Here is an 8,006-nt window from a genome sequence, read left to right as displayed (position 1 = left end):
GATCTGGTAAACTGGGGTGATGGATCCAATGTGACCCAGAGCGATGCAGAATGAAAGGTTGACTAGAAGAGTCGACAAGTGACCCCAGGAGGTCATGTGAAGTAAGTGCCATGGAGGGCGAGACTTACGAGATGAAAGCCAACCATGAGATGGGAATACTGAAGCATATTGGGGTTTCAGGCATATGGATCTCTAAACCTGTGATGTGGGCTTGAGATATGCTAAACATGTGGCTATGGTATGGTAGTGGAATCTGTGAAGGGTCATAGTGGCACAGTCGAGCGTTTGTCCTGAATGTGTCGATGTGATACTGAGGAGGCATCCTCAAGTAGCACTGGATGGGATTCTAGTTGATGACACAGGATCGATTGTCAGGTGATGGCACCTATAATGGCAATGATGGGAGGGTGAGGCTCGATGACTGTGAAGTAAAGCTTGTTAATAGCCATGTATGCCACTTATATGAGGGTTCAACGAGATCTGGTGGTTAGATCGATCGATTTGAGAAAAAAATTTAGGTCTAGAAGGTGGTTGGTCGGATCAGGGATGAGCTCGATCAAGTATTGCTCCATAGTGAGCTGTCGAGTTGGCAAGAGGTGTGTTGCCGAGCTGGCGGAGGGCCAAGGTGGAGGTCGAGTTGCCAAGCTAGCGGATGACCAAGCTGTCAAGCTGTTAAGCGAGAGAGAGGTGTTACGGCGAGAGTAGTGCCTAGAGAAATGTTGTGTTTGTCGCAAGCCTAACAATTTAGCTAAATCTAATAGGGTGGATTAGATGGATGTTAAGGGCGAATTGAAGATTTCGCCAATGGATAAAAAAAGAAAGAAAAAGAGCTCGAATGAGTAGTTTATGAAGGGGATTGGTTGTCATGAATAAGTTTTTGGTGCTATGAGATCACCAAATAGCCGTGAGTGATATAGCTAGGGAGATGCCCTGGTAAGTGGGCAATTGTTAAAAAAAAAATTAAATTAACCTGGTAGTTAGGGTTAATGGCTGTGACAAAAAGCAGCTAGTGGGGTCGATCAGTAGCCACGGTGGCAGAGGTTGGTGGTGGCCAAAGGCGCCAATCAGTGATATTGACAATGACGAGTAGTAGCCGATCATGGTCATGCAGCGTCATGAGAGTGGTCATTCAGTAGCACTGGTGGCTCTAAAGTCGCAGTTGCAGTTGGATGCAGCGTCAAGCAATGGTAGGAGGTCGTCTTGGTCGACGATGGTTGCATTAGATCCAATGTGGCTACAAACTAAATGGTGCGAGCTCGCGGGAAGTGAAAGGTACAAGAGGAATCCGTGAGAAGCCGGAGTTTCTTGGGGATTAGTAAGCTATTCAAGAAGGGTAAGGTAATGAGGAAAAGGCTAATCCAAAAATTGAGGTCGTGGGGGTTGAGACGACTTGTGAAATTTAAGATGCAACGACCTTAGGAAGAGTCTCGTTATGGTCATGGTGATGTCATTGTCGAGGAAGACAAGAGTACCATTGTACCTTGTAGAGTCTCAAGGTCAAGTGTCTATTGCGAATTCAGAAATAAGCTGTTAGGGGATGACCATGTAATCTCGTGCCCTGAGGGTGAGGCTGTGTCGAGGAATCATGAAATTTAAAAATGTTTTGGTGGAATTGAATAGGCTAGAAAATCGTTACATGGGTGGTGGTGTAACCATGATGGATTGAGGTAGTGGAGGTGGGACTAAAGGCCCAAAGTCATACTATGGGTGCAATGCAATCAGTGACGGACCTGGGCCATGCTGTCGGAGATTGGTGTTTGGGCACCGATGTGCCTGTATGGGAGCAACACAGTCGTGAGGACTGGGTGTTAGCTCGCCTAATACAAAGGGCAATACAGTGATTATGTGGGTGGGCAGGGGCTGAAGATCTGTGGCATGCATGGTAAGTATGACGACGACTAAGGTTAAAAGTTCCATAACCTTAAAGGAAAATGGTAGGATCACTTACTTGTTGTAGGGTTTGACGACCGAAGTAAGGCCTAGCATGGAACATGATTGTGGGAAAACTAAGGTATGGGTGCAGAGCAGTTAAGAGGGGTTGGCTAGCAAGAGTTCCTAGATATGGGTAAGTGACCCCAATTGGTGAGTGGTGATGACCAATAAGAAAGACCTCAATGTCTTTGTCGAATGTGGAAAGAATCCCTAGTTGGGAGAGTGTTAAGGCGCATGCTGGTTAAGCTCGAGGTGTGGACTCGGGTAGTACACGTTATTAGCTAAAGTATGAAGTACCCACTATGATGTATGGGTATGTGCGTCATGCTCAAATTATAGCAATAAGTGAAGGTCAGCTAGTCAATGTATCAGACCATGTGATGAATGGTCGATTATGGCTAGAGGGCCAGAGGGTTGCTTCCCATATAGTGTGAGCATGGCTATAGTTGATCAGTAATGAGATGTGGCCATGGGGATCGACTCAAGTTATGGATGTATGTGATTGATGATGAAATGCCATGATGACATGGGTGTCAACGTGCCTGATGGGCATTATAAGTGACACTACTGCGGTTGATCAGTGTTAAGATGTTATTGTGTTTGATCAGCGCAAAATCGTAGCAAGGTGTGATTGGCAAGGGAAATGTTGTTGTGTGTGATCTGTGTAAAATCGTTGTTGACTGATCAGTGATGCAATGTTATCGAATTGGATTGGCATTGTTGTGTTTGGTTTGGTTTGATGTGGAAAATGGGAAGTTGACTGCTAAGTGAAGCTTAGAGGCAATTGAAATCCATCGAAAGGATGGACATTATTGTGGTAGTCATGTGTCTTGACCAACGACTAATTGTGGGATTTGGCGAGAGGCCAAAATGGTATTAGTGATGAATATCCTCAAGGGTGAGATGATCAGTAGCCTAAGAGAAACCTCGAGATGGTGATAGCTCGAGGAAAGAGATGAGCAATGGATAAGGTATGAGATTCTCGAGTATGAGAATTTGAGAAATAGCTCAAGAAAGTGGTTGTCTTGAGCAGATGAGTAAGGTAAAGTGAATTTTGAGGACGAAATTCTTTTAAGGGGGGTGGAATGTAATACCCTGTGTTACATGGTATTGAAAAGATATGATTTTCGATTATTTCGAAAGGACCTTGGGTGGTCTGGGAAGCCAAAAGGTCAATTTCGAGAAATTAATTAATAAAAACAGCCAAATTGACGGCAGGGAATGCCCCAGGACTTGGATGTTCAGGGAAGAGGGCATGAGATTGGTGAGCGCCTCGAGGTGAGACTAACAACGCTTGAAGCAATCCGATCGGGAATAATTTCTAAAATAAATTCAGTATAAGCCCAAATGGGTGTCGGTACCTAATGGTAGTAAGAGACTTCTGGGAAGCTGAGGGGACCCTAGGGTGGTCCGATTTTGCGAGTAAGGCAACCTTGAAGTGTTTTCGAGTTCAATCAAGGTCCCGTGTAGGAGTAGGGACGAAATCGATATTTTTGAGTAAAAGCCGGATATTAATTTTTGAAGAAATCGAGTTTAGAGAGTGGCTTGATAATAATTAATTAAGGCTTAGAGGGTCTAAGTGCTATTATCAAAATTTTCAAGTGTAATTATAAATTTTTAAGTGAAATAATTGAGAAATTGGGGGATTAAAAGTGTAACTAATTTATATATGTGTATATATATATAGGCGTGAGTTGCTGCCTTCTATTTCAAAATTTGAAATCAAAAGTAGAGAGGGAGAAGTGAGATCGCGAGGGAGGGAGCTCAAGAGAGTAGCCGAGAGAGAGTGATCGAGGGAGAGATTGTGAGAGATGGCGGAAGGCCGGCCTGAAGCAGCGGCTAGAAGTGGCTGGGCCAAAGTCAGAAATGGCCAGCGGCGACCTAGAGCAGCAGCTGACGGCGGGCTGCAAGCAAACCGGTGATGAAGCTGGGTGGTTGAGAAGCTAAGGCGGTGGCCCTCGACGGTTGAAGCAACGGCAACAGCAGCTGAAGGGAGGCCAGCCATGGCGGTTGCAACGGCTGAGGCGCGCGGAAGCTACTGGTCGCGAGTTGCTGCGACGGAGGAGGCCGGTGTTGGCCACCGCGATGCAGTCGGAGGCGACCGGTGATGGTGGAGCTGGCCGCAGCAGAGGCAGGCTGAGCCAGTGGTGGTGGCTGGTCACCATGCGCGCAGGCGCTGTGCGCGTGGGGGAGAGAAGAAATGAAGAAGATAGGGGGAAAAAAAGAAAAAAAAAATATGGAAATTAGGAAAAAAAATAGGAGAAAATTTCAAAAAATTCTAGAAAAATTCTAAAAATTATTTCGAGACTTGACGAGCGTGCTGAAGGCTCAAAAATGGGGTTTTGAGTGCAAGGTGGCATTCTAAGAGGAAATGTCGGTGTGGGCATTTGGTCAATTTTCTTGTCCAGATGGATTGAGGATCGATCGGGAAGGCAGTGACCCTAGAAGAGTTAGAGGTTCAGGCTGGAGTTCATTCCGAGGTAGGGAAGAGGCTTCGAGCCAGGTAAGGGATGACCCAAGTGGTGGGGGTCTTGTTTGCATTTGCAAGTGTTTCTTTATGAGTTGCATGTAGTGGTAAACATTTGCATGATATGTGTTCTAATGTACCTACGGCCATATGAAGGACTAGTGGTGGGAAAGGTTGATCGATGCCTTAACCTATGGAGGTTATTAGGGCATGGAAGACTACCCATTTACATTTCATTTTGCATTACATGCTCTCTTTCATACTTCATTTACTCATGCATTGCACCCTTACTGAGTCTTTATGACTCATGAGGTTTTACCTCATGTTATAGATGTTGCAAGTCCAGATGCAAGAAGGGATGGCGTAGGGAGGATGAAGTGGTAACTAGCATTATTGCCGAGATGTGTTGTTGTATATTCTCCTATATTTTCATATGTATTCCTGTATATATTCTCGTTTGTGAATGTAATTGTTGTTGGGCGCTAGATGTACCTAGTTGTTGTAAGCATCGTAGTGTGATAGATGATTGTGAGATTGCTTGATGTATAGGGTATAGGGCTTTAATTGGGGAAGCCGATTTTCAGATCAGGTAAGGATGGGAAAGGTATGTTCCCATAAATCCCCAGTACTCAGTGGAAGTTTGATGTGCTAGTTTTGTACCTGGATCACCTTTAACTTGCTGTGAGGCGAGTTGAAGAAAGGTGAAGCTCACTCAGGTTTTGGGTCCCATTTCGCTGTGTTTTCTTATTTATTTTAGGGCTGATTCCTCAAGTGGAGTGGAAGGAAGGACGAAACCTAATACCCACCTAGGGCGTTTTATGATGAAACATAGTTCAACCCTTCAATTGTTGATTTGTAGTGTGAGTAATCCGATCGATTATTCATCAGTAGCACCCATAAGTGGGAGTGGGTCGTTAAAGTGGGGACAAAGTATTGCATTGTGAAACCTGTTGTGGTAAATAAGTTCCAAGTTGGGATTGGGAATGAAGGCTATGTGGTTAGTCTAGATCAACAGACTTGCTTTTGTAGACAATGGGATTTAAGTGGCATCCAATGCTTTCATGTGTTGGCATGTATTTACTTCATGAAGTATGATCCAATTGCATATGAAAATTTGTATCATAATAAATCATAATACTTTAAGATATACTAATATGCATTGGAGCCATTGAATGGGTCAAACATGTGGCCAAAGGTTGATGCTGCTCTCATACTGCCTCCTGATGTTTTGCATTTGATATGGTTTTGATGATGAAAAATAATTATATTTTGTTGAAGATATTATTTTGTTAATAGTCATTAACTTGGTTGTAAAACCCTATTTTTGAAAAAAAAAAATAGGAAATGTTTTGTAATTCATAACATTAGAATGGTTAAAATTAAGGCCTTATAAAGTAGATTGTCGTTGTTATACAGCCGAATCAATCGAAGGGAGTATCCCAAAGCTCGAAAGATCAAAAGTAAGATCACATCATCATTTCCTAAGTCGAGATATGATTTTTAGCGCTGAAAGAAATTAGATCGGAGATAATTTCCAGTACAGCTTCAGTTCGAGCTGATAAAACCGAATCGTCAGAGGGGGTTTCAGAAAATTGACAGAACCCTTAAGGGGCCTCAATTTTTCAAGTAAAGCAACCTTTTAGTGTTTTCGAATTGAAACGAGAAGAATTTTTATAAATTAAGTCAATAGGGCCTAAACACAGTTTTCTAAAATTGCCCAAGGAAGGTTTAAACATTTTTATTTCTGAATTCTCGAGGTGTGAATGTAAATTCCTGGTTTTGGAGGTCTTATTGGAAGCAATGGAAATTTCAGGGGCCTGTGTGAAGGACCAAAAGTGAAAAGGTCTAAATCAAAGGGGGCTAAAGTGTAATATCAGGAAGTTGAATCTGTCATAGCCGATAGCAGCTCTGGCTGGCCAACCTTCAACCATCTTTGACCCTGGGAATTCCGAGGAAGCTAGTTGGGGAAGCTCGAGCATCAACCCAGGCTTGCAAACGAGCATGCAAGTGACCGAAAATTTCTAAAAATTTCGGCAAGGCGTGGCCAAGTTGCAAGCTTGTAAATGGGTCGTTAGGGAGGCGGCCAGATGCTTTTGAGGTCGCCTAATGGAGGGTTAAGGTGTTAAGGCATCGGGTAAGCGGCCATAGGCATTTTCGAGGGCCGATTTTAAGCTATAAATAAGAATTGGTGGCCAAGGGTTTTGAGGCATTGTGGCTTAAAATCTAGTGTGTTAGAGGCCAAATCGAGAGAGATGGATAGAGGGCTTTTACTCTAGAGAGGGTAAGGATCGTTTCTGGAGAAATTGGAGTGTTTTCGTGTGCATTTGAAGGGGTTTCGATCAGTCGCCGAAGAAGGAGGTGATGGTGTCAGCCGAGAGTTTGAGGCTTCGGTTGAAGCCCTTCCGAGTGTCCTTTTGAGCCATTAGAGGCACCATCGTGATCGACTGAAGAAGGAGGTCAAGCCAGAAGCAAAAACCTAGAACTCCGGTGTGCTGTCACCAGAGAAGATGACCAGAGCGTGGCCTTCATGCACCTCTGCCACTCACAGTCCACACGCCTAGAGCGTGAGAGCGCATGCGCATCAAGTTTTTCTGAATTTTTTTTTAAAATGTTAAGAAAAATATGTTAGGATTTTTCATGTAAAAATATTTGGAAAAAATTGGACGTAAATATTTATTTTATAACTTTAGTGAGGAAAAATGTGAGAAAAATAAGAAGAAAATTGGTTTTAGTATTTATGGATTGAATATGGTGTTTAGGGTGCTTTAGGGCTTGAGTTTGGGTGTTGGTTCAAGTTTCGAGGATTTTACACGCAAATCGAGGTTAAGCTTATTTTGAGAAAAGCTAAATCTGTCAAAGGTGAGTAGTTTTATACCAAAGACTTAATTCAATATGAGTGTCTTGATTTAAAACCTTCGTAAATGTGATGATTCTTATCTAAGAACTGGATTTATTACTAGTGATTCTATCCTAAGCTTGATTTCATGAAAATGATTTTATACCATGTTGGCATGCCTTAATATGCTATGCATCACCTAGATTGCATTACATGTTATGATGAAATGTGCATATGTACCCGATGAGATTATTGAACATGCATCCGCATAAGAGTTTGAGAGTATGGGCCGGGACCGTTGCTTTTCCATGGTGCACCCATACACCTCGGTCTGGGAAGGAGACTGTAAAATTGGAGAGTAGCATTAAGGTACGGTCGGCTTAAACCGAAATGAAAGGGAATAACATTTTGCATTCATGCACGAAATGTGTTTATTATTCTCACTTAGATGATTCATCATCTAACTTGAGCTTTGCCCCTGGAATATTCAAACGTTCCAGATGTTGTTGTAGCAGAACCAGATACGGAAGAAGCATGTGACGGCACTTTGCAAGTCCAAGATGAATGATAATTATGATGTTGGAAGTAATGTATTTAAGTTTCTGCTACTTAACATTTGAACATTTGAAAGACGTTGATGTATTGTCTGAACCATGGTTATTGAAATATTAGGTTCAATTCTTAACTTTCGCATTTAAAGTTATATTTATCTTTGGGATGGATGGAAATTATGGGATGAGGAATGATGTGATGTATCAATTAGAAAATAAT

Source organism: Diospyros lotus, chromosome 2 (genome assembly GCF_014633365.1).
Source record: "Diospyros lotus cultivar Yz01 chromosome 2, ASM1463336v1, whole genome shotgun sequence".
Lineage (NCBI taxonomy): Eukaryota > Viridiplantae > Streptophyta > Magnoliopsida > Ericales > Ebenaceae > Diospyros > Diospyros lotus.
The sequence above is the reverse complement of the archived record's forward strand: the minus strand, read 5'-3'. Positions refer to the sequence as shown.